This window comes from Phyllobates terribilis, unplaced genomic scaffold, assembly GCF_046119375.1.
Source record: "Phyllobates terribilis strain yellow unplaced genomic scaffold, ASM4611937v1 Scaffold_1__5_contigs__length_1240528914, whole genome shotgun sequence".
Classification (NCBI taxonomy): domain Eukaryota; kingdom Metazoa; phylum Chordata; class Amphibia; order Anura; family Dendrobatidae; genus Phyllobates; species Phyllobates terribilis.
This window is the reverse complement of record NW_027362761.1, coordinates 544871040-544886762: the sequence shown is the minus strand read 5'-3', so window position 1 is coordinate 544886762 and position 15723 is coordinate 544871040. Positions and strand designations below refer to the sequence as shown.

The window sequence follows — 15723 nt, the reverse complement described above, 5'->3', positions numbered from 1 at the left end:
AAGGTTGTTACGCTGGAGCCTCACCCTCCAGCAGTACGACTTTACCGTTCAACACCGCAAGGGCAGCGAGCATGGCAATGCCGATGGGTTGTCCCGGCGAGGGGAGCCTCCAGACATACGCTTGGAGGAGTACCAGAAGGTCCTACCTCCATAGCGCAGTCTAAAAGGGGGAGGTGTCAGGCAAAAGGTATTTTTGCCCGAGTTTTAAAAATGAGAGATGTTTTAAAAAGGAAAACCCCCACTCCCTATCCGTTTGTAAGAGAAGACATAGAACTCACTTTTGCTTTTCCCCAAACCAGGAATCTTTATGACCCGCCATAAAACCTCAGTACAGGGCAAGCACTGGTACAAACCGGAAAATCCCTCCAAAAAATCCCATTGTTTAATTGTACAAACGTTTTATGCCAATTTTAATCACGCACAGGTCTGACAGAAACATCGGAACCATTTTTTTTGAATGCTTACCTTTTTCCCATTACAATAGTATAACTTGCATAACTGAGGAATGACCGGGAACTGAGATAATGGATTCTGAGCTTCTGAGCGTCATAGAGGTTTCATATTTAATATCTATCTTCATGAATATTGGTGACGGTCAAGATGATGTCTCCCTCTTGGATGTGGGACCCCCCACACCAAGATATGGAATCTGAAGGATTTTTTAGGTCTTCTGCAGCTGGGTGGGCTCGCAAAGCCGAGCCCCCTTGTAAAGTAAATAAGGGGTGTCTCCCAGAGTTTTGGCTGCTTGCTAAAAACCAGATCGGCCATTTTTCAAGCCATTCTTCTCAGGGACGTCGAACGCAAGCACATCACGCGGCGTAAGAAGAATCACCTCTAATTTCCGGGGAGCCGCCCCCCCCCACAGAATCTGAGACCATCACCTCGTGGCGCAGGTTTTGCTATTACTTATCCCTTTTATTTTAAGAACTGTTTATGCATACATGTAAATTGTCTCCGTTATAATATCTTGTATATATTTTGTAAACACTGCCCACCTTTGGGAGTAAATGATTATTATTTACCAGCTTCTTTCTTCTTGTCCTATGTCGAGCAAACACGTTCCTCACCCGCTAATTCACGTTACCTACCAGGTACCCGATCCACCTGTTAAGCGATCGGTGGTGGCAGTATACCAGTGTTTATGTGATATTGTGGTTTGAGGGTGGCTGGGGGAGGTATATATACGTTCCTGGAAGGAACTGGTGGTATATATACGTCCTGTCACATCACGTGCCGCAATAGTCGACATAAATTAGAGCAGCTGCACCCGTGCTTATCCTCGGTCAATACCGTGTTTGACCAGCAGGATAAGGGGGCGCCAGAGAGCTGCAAGGTCTGACCCAAGTGGGTGTCGTTTTCGTGACACCGACCATCTAACAAGTATAAGTGTGTCCCAAATTTCCCCCGACATTAAATTTCAGGGGAAAAAAAAAGATTGGACTGTTAGATCTTAACATGACCAATCCTTTTGTTAATATAGGGTAGTAAACTGCCACTTGAGATGTCTGGCAGCAGCTTAGTCTTCTCTCCCTTTTGAGAACTAGTGCAAATATGAGGAAGTAGGGAGAAAAGACTGTTGGCTGAATACATATTTGGCTAACATCTCACAAAACATTTATGGCCCCCAGAAAATAAATAAATAAAAATAACTGAAGCAGCACTTCAAAGGTTACGGGTTAAAAAATGTCAAAATATTCACCCAAAATGCAACAATTTGGCATGCTCAATGCTACTTTTTTCATGAAAAAATGTATGGCCAGTAATGGGAAAACAATGACACTTTTAAACATGACAGCACACAGCTTCAATTTGTTGGCTGATTGGATTGTTTGTACAACCTAAATATCAAAGTTGTCAGCAGCCTATCTCCCTGTGTACTGCTTACAATATGCATACTATATGGAAAACGATCAATAGTATTATCTATCACTCCCCACATCACTCGCTCATGTCACCTACACCTCAAAAACATTTCTAGAATTTGGCCCTTTTTTTTACCTGACTCGGCAAAAACCTCTTACTGTAGCTCCTATTCATTCTCGTCCGGACTACTGCAACTGTTTACTAATCTGTCTACCGCTTACTAAACTTTCCCCTCTCCAATATGTCCTGACTGCAGCAGCCAGAATCATAATCCTTTCCAGACACTACACTGATGCCTCTTCCCTGTGCCAGCCGTTGTACTGGTTGCCCATCCAATGCAGAGTTCAATATAAACTTATCACTCTCAGCCACAAAGCTCTCCACGATTTAGCACCACCCTACATCTCCTCCCTCATCTCAGTCTACCACCCTACCCGTGCCTCCCATTCTGCTAATGACTTAAAACTAAAATCCTCAATAATTCGAACCTTCCACTCCTGTCTCCAAGACTTCTCACGTCCTGCGCCAATTCTTTGGAATGCACTGCCCAGGACAATTTGATTAATTCCCAATACCCATAGTTTTAAGCGTGGCCTAAAAATCCATTTCTTTAGATTGGCATATCACCCCACCTCGCTTATTTAACAATGGCCATTTTGCCCATGCAAAATTTTCTTCAAAATCATGACCTCCATAGCATCTGTTCACACCCTCCATGCACTTAATGGTCCTCTGTATCTGTACTAGTACACACACTGGCTGGTGACCAGTTCATGCAGCGTTATGTGCATACCCTATTTAGTATGTTATGGCTGTATTGTACAATATAAGCACTTTTTACCATTTACCTTTCATGTGTCCCCTGTTTTCTCATATATTGTAAGTTTGCGAGTGGGGCTCTCACTCCTTTTGCTATTCTGTATTGTCTTTATTGTCTGCACAAGTCCCCTCTAAAATTGTAAAGTGCTGCTGGATATGTTGGCGCTATAAAAATAAGTATTAATATTATCAGAGTTTTTCATACAGTTTGCATTGATCCATGTACCGATGAACATATTTGTATCATTGATCATGTCTTGGGATGGGCACGAATAAACCCAACTTTAAACTATTCTAACCAATGAAAACTAAATGTATATGTTATACTTAAAGAGGTTGTCCGGTCCAAACTGATAAGTTTGAAGTGACTCTGTATGACTAGAGACTTATGAATCCCCCCAGAGCATGCACTCTGCACTATGGGTATTCGCCGGTTTCTGATGGAGGGTATGTATGAGCTATAAATACTCCCGGCCAGGGCCCGTCTAATGGATGGTGTCTTGCTCCAAACACTTGTATAGAGTGAGGCCGGGCCCCATCTAATGATGCGGCTATACAGTGGGCATGGTCAACTAGTGGTTGCTGCCTTGCTTCATTAAAGTATATGGAAGCGAGGCTGCGCCCACTGGCCGGAAGTATATACAACTCATACATAACCTCCGGTCCCGGCTGAGAAACTGGCGAATCCTCGGAGCGCACAGTGCGTGCACTGGGGGGGGTTTATAACTCTGCAGTTACACAGAGTGACTGCAGACTTATCGATTTGGACTGAACAACCCCTTTAAGGAATATTTTTCAATGTTCCTAAAACCTAGTTATTCAACATTAAAAGCGTTGACTCGATAGGTGATAACTTGCTGATTGCTAGGAGTTTGATCACTGGGACCCTGACTGATCCTGAAAGCAGGTCACTTTCAGAATGGAGTGGTGGTCGCACTTTCACATCAATCCATTCATTGTTTATGGGCCTGGCTTGGCTTTTTCCAGCATTCCTTTAGACCAGTATTTTCCAAACTCCAGTCCTTAGTCCACAACACATCATGATTTCAGGATTTCCTTAGTGTTACACAGGGGATAGAAACCTTTGGCAGTTTGAGATGCCTTGAAAATAATTCTATCATCTGTGCAATACTAAGGAAATCCTGAAAACCTGATGTGTTGGGGGCTGTGAGGACTGGAGTTTGGGAAACACTGCCTTCGACAATGAGTGGTGCGGTGACATGTGGACTGTCTAATCTAATAAAGCATTTCAAAGTTTCATTTTTAAGTTTGGACAACCTGTTTAGGTAACAGTTTGGCCCTTTTCCATACTTCTAAATTCCGAATGAAGGCCCTTTTCTATTCTAGATATTGATATCACTGTTTAACTGATGTGAGACTGAGTCCTTGCTGACGACCACTTGACATTCTAAACTCATATGCGAGGACAACTTTGATATAGACAACTGCAGAAAAATTCTTTCCTGGCAGTCTTCTAGAACACCGAGACAAGAAAATCACCTTTTTTTCTGTTCCATCACTCCTTCATCATTCTTTCTTCTGAAAAACACTGAAGAAAATTTGAGTTTTGAAAAGTCAATAAAAATAATCATAAAATAGTGGTATATGTTTCAGCACGCAGGGAATCTAGTTATTGAAGTTCCCATGATGTCGTTAGTCTCGGAGATTTATGATGTCTTCTTTTCTTTTGGAGGTAAGGTAAAGGATATGCACATTTCAGATGATATTTCTTGCCTAGGTTTGATGTTCCGATTGTTATACCCTAGTTCTGGGCTGTTCGATCATTCCTCTTACAAGTTAAAAACAGTAGAGTGTCGGACATTGTACATTGTTCATTATCATGGTAATCCGATACGCTCAGATCAATAAAATGTGTATTTAGGTCAGTACGATCTCGTACGTTTAGAGAGACCTAACACATCCTGGAGGGAGAAGACTAAAAAAAATGTTTCTTGACGCAGTAGTACAATATAGTGATCTGCAACCTGTGGATCTCCAGGTCATAATCTCATGATTGCTGAAATCCTACAGGCTGCAGTTTTAAGAAGTTATTGATAAAAATTTTCATTTGTGAAAACTTCAAAATTCTGTCTTTGTGTGAAGTGAAAAAATGAGATTAAGCAGTCAATATAAAAGCAGGATCACTGTCCAAGATTGGGCCCGTGTGAGTGGGTGGCCCACTAATGACAGTACCAATTTCAGCTAAAATGTACTGCAGCGCAGAGACCCTCCGTGTCCCTGCACTGCAATACTCGCTGCTGGCCAATGAGAGGCCAGTGGCAGACGTTAGCTTTCCTATGACGGGCGATGGACTGCAGTGACATCATTCGCTACTCATGCCGGCACATGGGAGTCATCTGCTGGCTTCAGCATTGACTATAGAGGAGGACGCTGCACATCGTGGAAATTGGGAAAGGTAAGAATAATAATTTTTAAAATGTACTAGAGGAGAACGGACGGGGCCCAGAATGGGAGGCATTATACTAGGAAGGGGTCCAGGATGGTGGGAATTATACCAAGAAGAGGCCCAATGGAGGGGATTACCGTATACGAGGAATAGGCCCAGCATGAGGGGCATTGTACCAGGATGGGGGACATTATTATAGGATGTGGTCCAGGATGTGGGGCATTATTAATGGAAGGGATCGTAGGATGGAGGAGATTATTCCTGGAAGAGACCAAGATTGGGGGACATTATTATAGGAAGGGGCTCAGGATGGAAGACATTATTACTGGAAAGAGCCCAGGATGGGGAGATTATTACAGGAAGCAGCAAAGATGGGGGACATTACATGGGGGGGGCGAACAATTCATCTTGTACAGTGGGACAGTATTTTATGATCCCCCAAAATATCGTTACTATATTTTTAGAATTATTACCGCTTAACTATGCTGATATGTAGTTTGTAGGGCCGGTAACTTAAAGAGGAACTTTCACCAAGTCAATATTGGCCAGTTTTGCTCTTATTTTATTCCCAATGCTCCCTGAGTACTTTGGTTCTTTGTTTTTTTTTTCTTTAAATCTGCCATACATTTCCAGAGATATGAGCCTTTTGATTTATCAATAACTTAATGGTGTTTCCCAAAGAGGGGGGCTTGTATCATAGGGTAATAATGCACAGGTAAAGACAAGCCCAAGAGGATGCTGTGAGCCACGCCTCCTTGGAAAGACAATAGAAATTAGCATTAAATAAAAAGATCCATGTCTCTGAAACCATATGGCAGATTACACTAAAAAGTAATGCTCAGGGGAGCAGCAGAAATAAAATAAGAGCAAGAACTGTCTACTAGTGACCTGGTGACTGGACCTCTTTAAGTTAGAAGTTTCAAGAGGACAACATATTTATTCTATTACTGCATAGAATAGTTAGAGACTAGTTTGGCATTTGTGACCCATTTAAGGAGTCAGAATTTGTAGATGTCCGATAGATAGATAGATAGATAGATAGATAGATAGATAGATAGATGTTGATAGCTGTGCCCAACAGGCAGGCATGGTGGCAGCCTGTAACCTGTGACCTCTGCAGGCCTGTACTCTGCACAGGTCACTAAAGAGGTCGGTACTTGCTGTCAGGTGTCACAATGGAATCGGTCATATCAGGGATTGCTAGTGTTAGAACCTTGCTGTTAGGTTTTTTTTCCTTTGCTGGTCACATGACCTTGTTGGCCTATTTAATCCTGCTCCACCCTTCTGGCTTTGCTGGACTTCATTGTATATCTACTTTCTAGCTAGCCTGTGCTCTGTATCTAACTCTGTTAGTTTGCTTGGTCTACGGACCTCTATGTTCTATCTATTTTGTTTGTTCGTCTGTCTGCTACTATTTCTGTTAGGAGGTGTCCCATATTCCTCCCAGTCCTTAGTACTTGTAGGGATTCCCTCCCCACATCTATAGGTCTTCGTACAGACTAGATTAGGACTTTAGCAGGTCTGATCGCAGGATCAGGTTCCCTGTTACATCGTAGGGATTCAGCTGAGTCCTATAGTAGGGACAGATCTCCTCTCTTTCCTTAGCTTTGGTAGCAGAACATAACAGTAAGTCCAGCCTGCAAATTCTCTAAGGAAAGATTTTTTTTGTTCCATCATGGTGTCGGTTCAGGATTTGGCTAAACACCTGCAGGAACTCTCTCTGGAAGTGGCCGAGCTCCGTCAGCACGTGAGTAACTGTCCTGGAGCATATTTCTTGGAGCCTAAGGTATGTTTGCCGGATTTATTTTTTGGTGAACATCGAGAATTTTTTTCATTTAAAAATGCTTGCTTATTGTATTTTCGTTTGAGACCCAAGTCCTCTGGGGATGAATCCCAGCGCGTAGGGTTCATAATGTCACTTTTGCGCAAATAGCCTCAGGAGTGGGCCTTTTCTTTGCAACCTAGTGATACATGCTTCAGATCTGTGGATAGTTTTTTTTCTGCTTTAGGACTATTATATGATGATCCTGACCGTGTGGCATCAGCTGAGACTGAGTTGAGACGTTTAAAACAAGGATCAGGTAATGTAGAAAAATATTGTACACATTTTCGTCGTTGGTCCACTCAAACAGGGTGGAACGATTCTGCTCTGAAAAGTCTATTTCTTGCTGGGCTCAGTGAAAGGGTTAAAGACCTGCTAATTGCTTATCCTACACCTGAGGATTTGCAACAGGCTATGCAATTAGCTATACGGGTGGATAGAAGACTGCGTGCTAGGGTTAATGAGAGCAAATCCTCTGCTATGTCAGTTTCTGGTTATGATAATGTGTGTACTAACAGTGGTGAACCGATGGAGATTGGATCGGTGGCACCTCGCTCTCAAGAAAAAGACCGTCGTTTTTCGGAAGGCTTGTGTTTCTATTGCGGAAAATCTGGTCATTTGATTAAAGGCTGTGAGCTTCGTATGAAGAAAGAAAAAAAAATGGTCAGTCACGCCCGTATTGCCTGTTTAAATTCCAAGGGTATATTTTTAGCTGCTTCCACGATTGCTCAGGAAAAATTGATGGAATTTCGGGTGTTTGTTGATTGCGGGTCTACACTGAATGTAATTGATGGGGGATTCATGGAAAAACTCAATTTAAAACCTGAACCTTTATCATCCCCCATTGCTGTGGTTTCTGTGGATGGTTCCCCTTTGAAGAATATTACTCTCAAGGTCAGTGAATTTCCTCTCACTATTAATGGTGTTCACCATGAGAAATTGGATTTGGTAGTGTTGAATAACTTGCCTTCTCCAGTAATATTGGGTTTGCCCTGGTTAAAATTTCACAATCCTGTACTGGATTGGTCTACCAGTGAAATTAAATCCTGGAGCCATAAATGTTATGACAAGTGTTGTAACGGGCGTATTGCAGCTTTGGATAGGGGAGAATTGCCTGTTCCTATTCAGGATTTTTGGAGAGTTTTTTCTGAGAAAGAATCGCAGGTTTTGCCTCCCCATAGAGACTATGATTGTTCTATTGAATTTGTCCCTGGAGCGACTCTTCCTAAAAGTCGTTTATTTAACCTTACTATTCCTGAGAGGAAGGCTTTGGAGGAATACATACAGACAAGCTTGGCCGCCGGTCAAATTAGGCCCTCTAAGTCTCCTGTGGCGGTTGGATTTTTTTTTGTAAAAAAAAAGGACGGCGGTTTACGTCCTTGTCTGGATTTTCGTGAGATTAACAAAATTACGGTACGCAATCCTTACCCACTGCCATTGATTCCTGATCTGTTTAACCAGTTATTGGGGGCCAAGTGGTTCTCTAAAATTGACCTTAAGGGGGCATACAATCTGTTGCGCATGAAGGAGGGTGATGAATGGAAGACTGCTTTTAACACTCCTGTGGGTCATTTTGAGAATCTGGTTATGCCTTTTGGTCTTACTAATGCTCCTGCATTTTTTCAGAATCTGATTAATGACATCCTTAGACCTTTGATCGGTAAAAATGTGGTTGTGTATTTGGATGACATTTTGATTTATTCGCCAGATCTGGAGTCTCATTGGCGGAGCGTGCGTGAGGTATTACAGTTATTAATGGACAATTCGCTTTTTGCTAAGCTGGAGAAATGTGAGTTCGCTGTACAGAGAATTAGTTTTTTGGGCTACATTATCTCCAGCAAAGGTTTTGAGATGGATCCGGTTAAGGTTCAGGCTGTGCAGGAATGGCCTAGGCCTATTGGTTTGAAATCGATACAGAGGTTTTTGGGTTTCGCCAATTACTATAGAAAATTCATAAAAAATTTTTCTAGTATTGTCAAACCTCTGACTGATCTCACCAGGAAAGGTGCTGATGCGGTTCAGTGGTCTTCTGAGGCCATTGAAGCTTTTGTGTATCTCAAGGAGAGGTTCACCTCTGCTCCCATCCTTATGCAGCCTGATGTTACTAGGCCGTTTTTGGTTGAGGTTGATGCTTCCTCTGTGGGGGTTGGCGCAGTATTGTCTCAGGATAACGGGGATGGATTACATCCCTGTGCCTTTTTTTCAAAAAATTTTTCGGAGACTGAATTGAATTACGATATTGGTAATCGGGAATTATTGGCTATTAAACTCGCATTTGAACACTGGCGCCACTTCTTGGAAGGTGCGGAATTTCCCGTTCAGGTTCTTACGGATCATAAAAATCTGATATATCTTGATGCTGCCAAGCGCCTGAATGCCCGTCAGGCTAGGTGGGCACTGTTTTTCTCGCGGTTTAATTTCTCCGTTACTTACATCCCTGGTACTAAGAATGTTAAGGCGGATGCCTTGTCTTGCAGTTTTTCTCCCATAGTCGGTGCTGAGAAAGAGGAAAACATTTTACAAGAAGGTGTTGTGATAGCTGCTTTAGACTCCGTTTTGGAAGATGAGATTCTTAAAGCTCAGGAGAATGCCCCATCTAACACTCCTCATGGGAGGTTGTTTGTGCCTGGGACCTTTAGGAGAGATTTGTTTGTTGAGTGTCACGAATCTCGGTTGGCAGGTCATCCCGGAATCTCTGAGACCAAGAGACTGGTGGGTCGCAGTTTTTGGTGGCCTGGATGGCAGAAGGAAGTCATTAAGTGGGTGCGCCAATGTACTATATGTGCTAGATCTAAGTCCTCACATACTCCTGCTGCGGGGTTGCTTTGTCCTTTGGAGGTCCCCAGTGCTCCTTGGACACATTTGGCTATGGACTTTATAACTGACCTTCCCCCCTCTGAGGGTTTTACTGTCATCTGGGTGGTCGTGGACCGTTTTAGCAAGATGTGTCACTTGGTTCCCTTCGTCAAACTGCCCTGCGCTAAAACTCTCGCTAAGGCCTTTGTCAAGGAAATTGTCAGACTTCATGGCGTTCCTACTGACATTGTTTCTGATAGGGGTCCTCAGTTCGTGGCTCGTTTTTGGCGTGCCTTTTGTGACAGGTTGGGAATTCATTTGTCGTTTTCGTCCGGATATCATCCTGAATCTAATGGCCAGACAGAAAGGAAAAACCAGGATGTTGAGCAGTTCTTGCGTTGTTTTGTGGCAGACAATCAAGAGGGGTGGTCTGAGTTTCTGCCACTTGCCGAATTTGCTCTGAACAATCATACATCTTCTTCTGCTGGTTGTTCGCTTTTTTTTTGTTGTTCTGGGAGACATCCGTCGTTTGGGTCGTTCTCCAAGTTGGGATCTGCCGTGCCTGAGGAGGAGAATTTTTCCGGTGATTTGGAAAGAGTTTGGACTGATGTGCGTGGTAATCTTCAGGAGGCCAACAGAAAATCTAAAGACTACTTTGATAGGAAACGACAGGAGGTTTTGTTCGCTGTTGGTGACATGGTTTGGTTGTCTTCTAGGAATCTGCGGTTGAGGATTCCTTCTAAGAAATTGGGTCCCAAGTTTGTAGGGCCCTTTAAGGTGCTTCAGGTTGTCAACCAATCTGCTGTTAGGTTGGAGGTTCCTACCTCCTGGAGAATTAATCCGGTCTTTCATGTCTCTCTGTTAAAAAAAGCTGTTGTGTCGGATGGTGACGCCTCTGCCTCTGTTCCTCCGGTGGTGGAGGACGGGGAATATGAAATTTCTCGCATCCTTGACTCTAGACGGTATAGAGGTAGTTTGCAGTATCTTGTGGCCTGGAAAGGTTTCGGACCCGAGGATAACTCTTGGGTGAGGTCAGATGACGTTTCCGCGTCCAGACTTATCAGAGCGTTTCACAGGAGATTTCCTGATAAGCCTGGTCCTAGGGGATCCGGAGGATCCTCTTAGAAGGGGGGGTACTGTTAGAACCTTGCTGTTAGGTTTTTTTTCCTTTGCTGGTCACATGACCTTGTTGGCCTATTTAATCCTGCTCCACCCTTCTGGCTTTGCTGGACTTCATTGTATATCTACTTTCTAGCTAGCCTGTGCTCTGTATCTAACTCTGTTAGTTTGCTTGGTCTACGGACCTCTATGTTCTATCTATTTTGTTTGTTCGTCTGTCTGCTACTATTTCTGTTAGGAGGTGTCCCATATTCCTCCCAGTCCTTAGTACTTGTAGGGATTCCCTCCCCACATCTATAGGTCTTCGTACAGACTAGATTAGGACTTTAGCAGGTCTGATCGCAGGATCAGGTTCCCTGTTACATCGTAGGGATTCAGCTGAGTCCTATAGTAGGGACAGATCTCCTCTCTTTCCTTAGCTTTGGTAGCAGAACATAACAGCTAGTTATGCAATTCCCTAGTACAGAGGGAATGTGACAGGAGGGGGCGCAGAGATGAAGACAGGCAGCAGCAGAGGAAGAGGGGGTGATCCGCTTGACATATCTTGGGCCAGTACCGGCCAGATCAGAGCACCGCTCCTGCCGGTGGCGCAGTGGGATTTGCACTCGCTCGCTATCTACCCACTGCTTGAGTCGTGGGCCCAGATTGGAGGCCACGGCCTGTGGCTCTCCATGCAGCCTCCTTCTCTCCTTCCCTCCATCCCCCGCTTGTTGTTGCGCAGTCGGAAATAAGACACCTGCCGGAGAAGAAGAGGCCGCAACAGAAGTGCCGGAAAGCAGAGGCAGACGCCTCTCAGGTGGTGGTGGTGGTGATGAGCAACCGCGTGTTTGGGCCTCGAACAGACATTCTTGTCATTCCTCTTCCCCCCAACCCCCAAGGGGGACACAGAGCACAGGCAGCTTATCTTTTAAATGGCTGGGGCGAATGAAGGAGAGGGAGAAGGGTTCATGAATGAGATGTCACTAAGGTGGGAGAATGTAGTGCGGCCGAGGAGAGTCAGCCTGGGACTGAGCTCATAACACCGCCCTCTCGCTGTTGCTTTTACGTCCAACAGCTGGTATATAAAAACATAGTAGGTATATAAAAACATGTGTGTATTCGAATGCAACATTGTGTCAAAATTTCAAAGCAATCGGTGAAGAACTTTCGGAGATTTAAGATTTTGAACAAATGAACATTTACATTTTTATTTATATAGATAGATAAATGTGTATGGGGGCCTCTTGACTCTCCCTTACTGGAAGATAGCAGAAAAGAAAAAGATCAGGCTGTTGGATTATAACATGCCCCATCCTTTTATTCCTTGGAGAAAACACCAGAGAAATCTAGCAGTAATTAATTTCCCTTTTTACCACTGAGAACATATGCACACTGGAGCACACATTAATAAGGTGGGGTCAGGAAGAGCATTGGAGATTATTTTCTAGTGTCTAACTATATTAGGGAACTGGTGACACACATGTAAAGTAAAGCTCTTGTGTTTATTACTCAGTGATTATCCGATACCCACTGCTGGGTTCATGAATTATGGCTTCATATTTTCTCATATAATTTATTGCTAGATTCTTGGAATGCTGTTCTTGTATTTGCCCAGTTGTGTTTTTATATGAGATGAAGGTGTAGACATCTGGTTTATTATGGCTGCACGTAATTATAATGACTGCAAATAAACTGCTTGCTGGAAATGAGGAGCACAATTGTTCAAGCCTTATTAGATGCAACTCTAACAATATAGCGAGAAAATACTCTGAAATTAGGATTTATCTATAAATACAGATCACATTTTTTTCAATGTGAACAGGTAGGGCACTTTATTTACCCCCATCAAATTAATTATTTATAATAGATGAGAGATAGATATGATGATAGATGATAATAGATAGATACATAATGAGATACAGATATATAGATCACAATATTTGTTTGAGTTGTATATACAAGGGATTCCCATGTCATACCCATATTGTCTATATACATTTTTACTATAAATACATTTTATCAGCTGGCACATGCATACAGGTTAAAGCTTACAATGAAGTGAAGGAATAGTGTAGAGCAACTTTGCAGAAAACAACTGAGCTCTGAACTTGCAGCTGCACAAATGGACAAGTCAGGTGAAGTACAAACTGTGTTTTCTTTTTAGCCACAACAAGACTCTATCCTAATCTATATCCCAATCTGTCAGAATTGCATTGGGAGTATTTTTGTAGCTTAAAGGGAATCTGTCAGCAGAGTTTTGCTACCTCCTCTGAGAGCAGCATGATGTAGGCAAAGAAAAGCTGAATCCAACGAGGTATCACTTAGATTACTGGGTGCAGCGGTTCTGACACAATCAGATTTTAGATTCAGCATGAAGCAGAGCTGAGAAAGCTAACCCCACCCACATCGCAGCTAATCCCGCCCACACCAGGCTCTACATGTACAAAGTCCATAGACAGTGTGCTGCTTAGCTGCTGGACTAGTCCGGCAATGTTAATCTCTTACTGATAAATCCTTCATAGTTAGTAATCTACAGTACGCATTTTGACAAGTGACACATCCCTGAATTCAGTGTCTCAGCCTCTATCTCCTGCTGTCTTCAGATTACATAGCAAAAACCTGCTGACAGATTCACTTAAATACCTAAATAAATCATATAAAAAGTATAAAATATATTAAAAATACACGTAGAATTTTTTGAGGCTTATAGAAATGAGCTTTTTCTTTAACAAAAATCACAGCCTCTGAAAGTATTCCTCATTCCCATGCCTTCTTCTCATCTATTTCATTTATTTTTTCATATTTCATGTTCTGTGACAGAAAATTAAAATAATATTGCTGTATGATAAAGGAAGATTGTCTGGCGCAAAAACCTGCATTCTATTCCGAAAATGAGTCTCCTCGTTTTAGTGGTTTTAGATGATTTGTGCGGTGAAGGTCCAGAGGGGCGGGGGGAGGGGGGATGATTGGATTTAAATTAAGGAATTTTCATCAGATTTGGAGATTTTTTTCATTTTTTTTCCACCCTAAAAAAGTGAGTTTTTATTTCGGCTTTAACAACTACAAAAATCCCATTGGCAACCTTTCATGACCCGCTCTATTTATGCACATAACAAGTGTGGGAACGTAGTCAGAGATGTTGATTAAGGTAAATTTCTTTGGCTCAGTGGGAGGGAGTGAAATCTATTTTCAGAGGAAATATGCAAAATGGCCTTATTTAAATTCAGACACAAGCAGGCAGGATGGTGGGGTGCAGCCGGCATAGGCTGAAGCCGCATGCAGCGATGCTCTCAAACGTGCCATGGCCAGAGCTGCTAGATTCATGTAAATGCTATCAGCTTCATGTTTAAAGATCCATCCGAGAGGCTTCGTTATTATGAATGAAATTACAATTGGGAAAGTGTATCATGGAAAGCCCAGGTGATATTTACTGGGCACCATCTGTAGAGTTACTATGTATCTAAAATGTAATATATTGCAAAACTGAAAGAAATGAACTTAGCATGCATGCACCGTGTAGGAGCATGTTCACACTGGTCATTAAACAGACAAAACCTAAGATAGAAACAAAATGAACATATACCCCGCAATAGTGTACATAAATAGGGTACCTGGTAAAAACTTTTTTTGATAAAAAAAAAGCCATCCCACCAGCGTCAAAGTGTACCCAAATCGGGATTGTCCTAAACTCTAGTATAAAACCCTTACCTTATATCAAAATTACCTCAATGCAAATAAGAGTTGAGCAGGACCGCAGCCCGACTATGGACAGCCAGACATGGAAAGCTATATAAACGCAATGCCAAGCTCAAGGAAAGGTGAGGTTTTAATACTAGAGGTTAGGACCATCCCGATTTGGGTTCACCTTGTCGCAGTAGAATGGCTTTTATGCTTTTTTTTTTATCAAAAACGGTGTTTACTAAGTACCCTATGTTATTTATACGCACTATTGCTTTTTCACTTACTTACAGCCTTTTAAAATGTAATATGTTATATAGCACTCTAATATATGTGCACGTGGGATAAATTTATGTGAATCATCAAATTCAAAACTTTACTGGTACCCCATAATAACAAATCACAGTACAGTTTTTTTTTTTTGAGGGGAAGGTTTAACTCTTTCCCCAAAGTCTATTGAAATAGAGCAGATCGGAGGCATCTTGAAGGGCTTTTGTGGCTACAGATGGATACAAAATTTTAAATGGATAGAGTCCGCTCACCACACTGGAGGTCCCCTAAGAGGAGTCTTGGACGCTTCACATGGACATGTGCTGGGCAAGACCTGCCATGAAGCTTGCAAGGAAGGAAGAAAAAAAATCCAGCGTAGTAAAACAATCCCAAAAATTGTCAAAATATTTTTTTTATATAAAATGTAACACTTATTCCATTGTATAAAATCTCCATAGAGGTCTAAACACAAAGAAGGTAGACACGAAGGGGATCACAGATACAAAAAGACCAACATGTTTCATAAAAATGCCTTACAAATGCCTTACTCATAGTTTTTAGACACCTATGGAGATTTTATACAATGGAACAAATGTTACGCTTTATATATATATAAAAAAATATTTTGACAATTTTTGGATACCTTTCAAATACCCCGGATCCAACATCACATGCCTAGATTTTGTAAGTTGTCCTGCTGTCCCTAGGATGCCGATACTGCTGAATATTATGGTAGAAAAGGGTAGGCTTGTTGGGGGTCATGTATATCCAAAGTGGGTCGCACATTAGGTTTTGGTGCCAGAATAGCTGATTTTATATGAGAGGTTTGGGCAGTCCCCCACAAATCTGAGACTGAATCATATGGTTTCTCGAAAAGCCACCATGCGATCTGCTGCTGCCACTCTTAGGGGTATTTGCTTACATAGTCTGACACTTTCAGCACTCATTGGACGATGTTAGGCTAAGGTCA

General features: G+C 42.4%; 1 protein-coding gene across 11 annotated transcripts in view; it reads left to right on the top strand.

Annotated features, from left to right (window-relative positions):
• CELF4 (CUGBP Elav-like family member 4) overlaps window positions 1-15723 on the top strand; it is a 1491885-nt gene that overhangs the window by 85358 nt on the left and 1390804 nt on the right. The window lies entirely within an intron of this gene.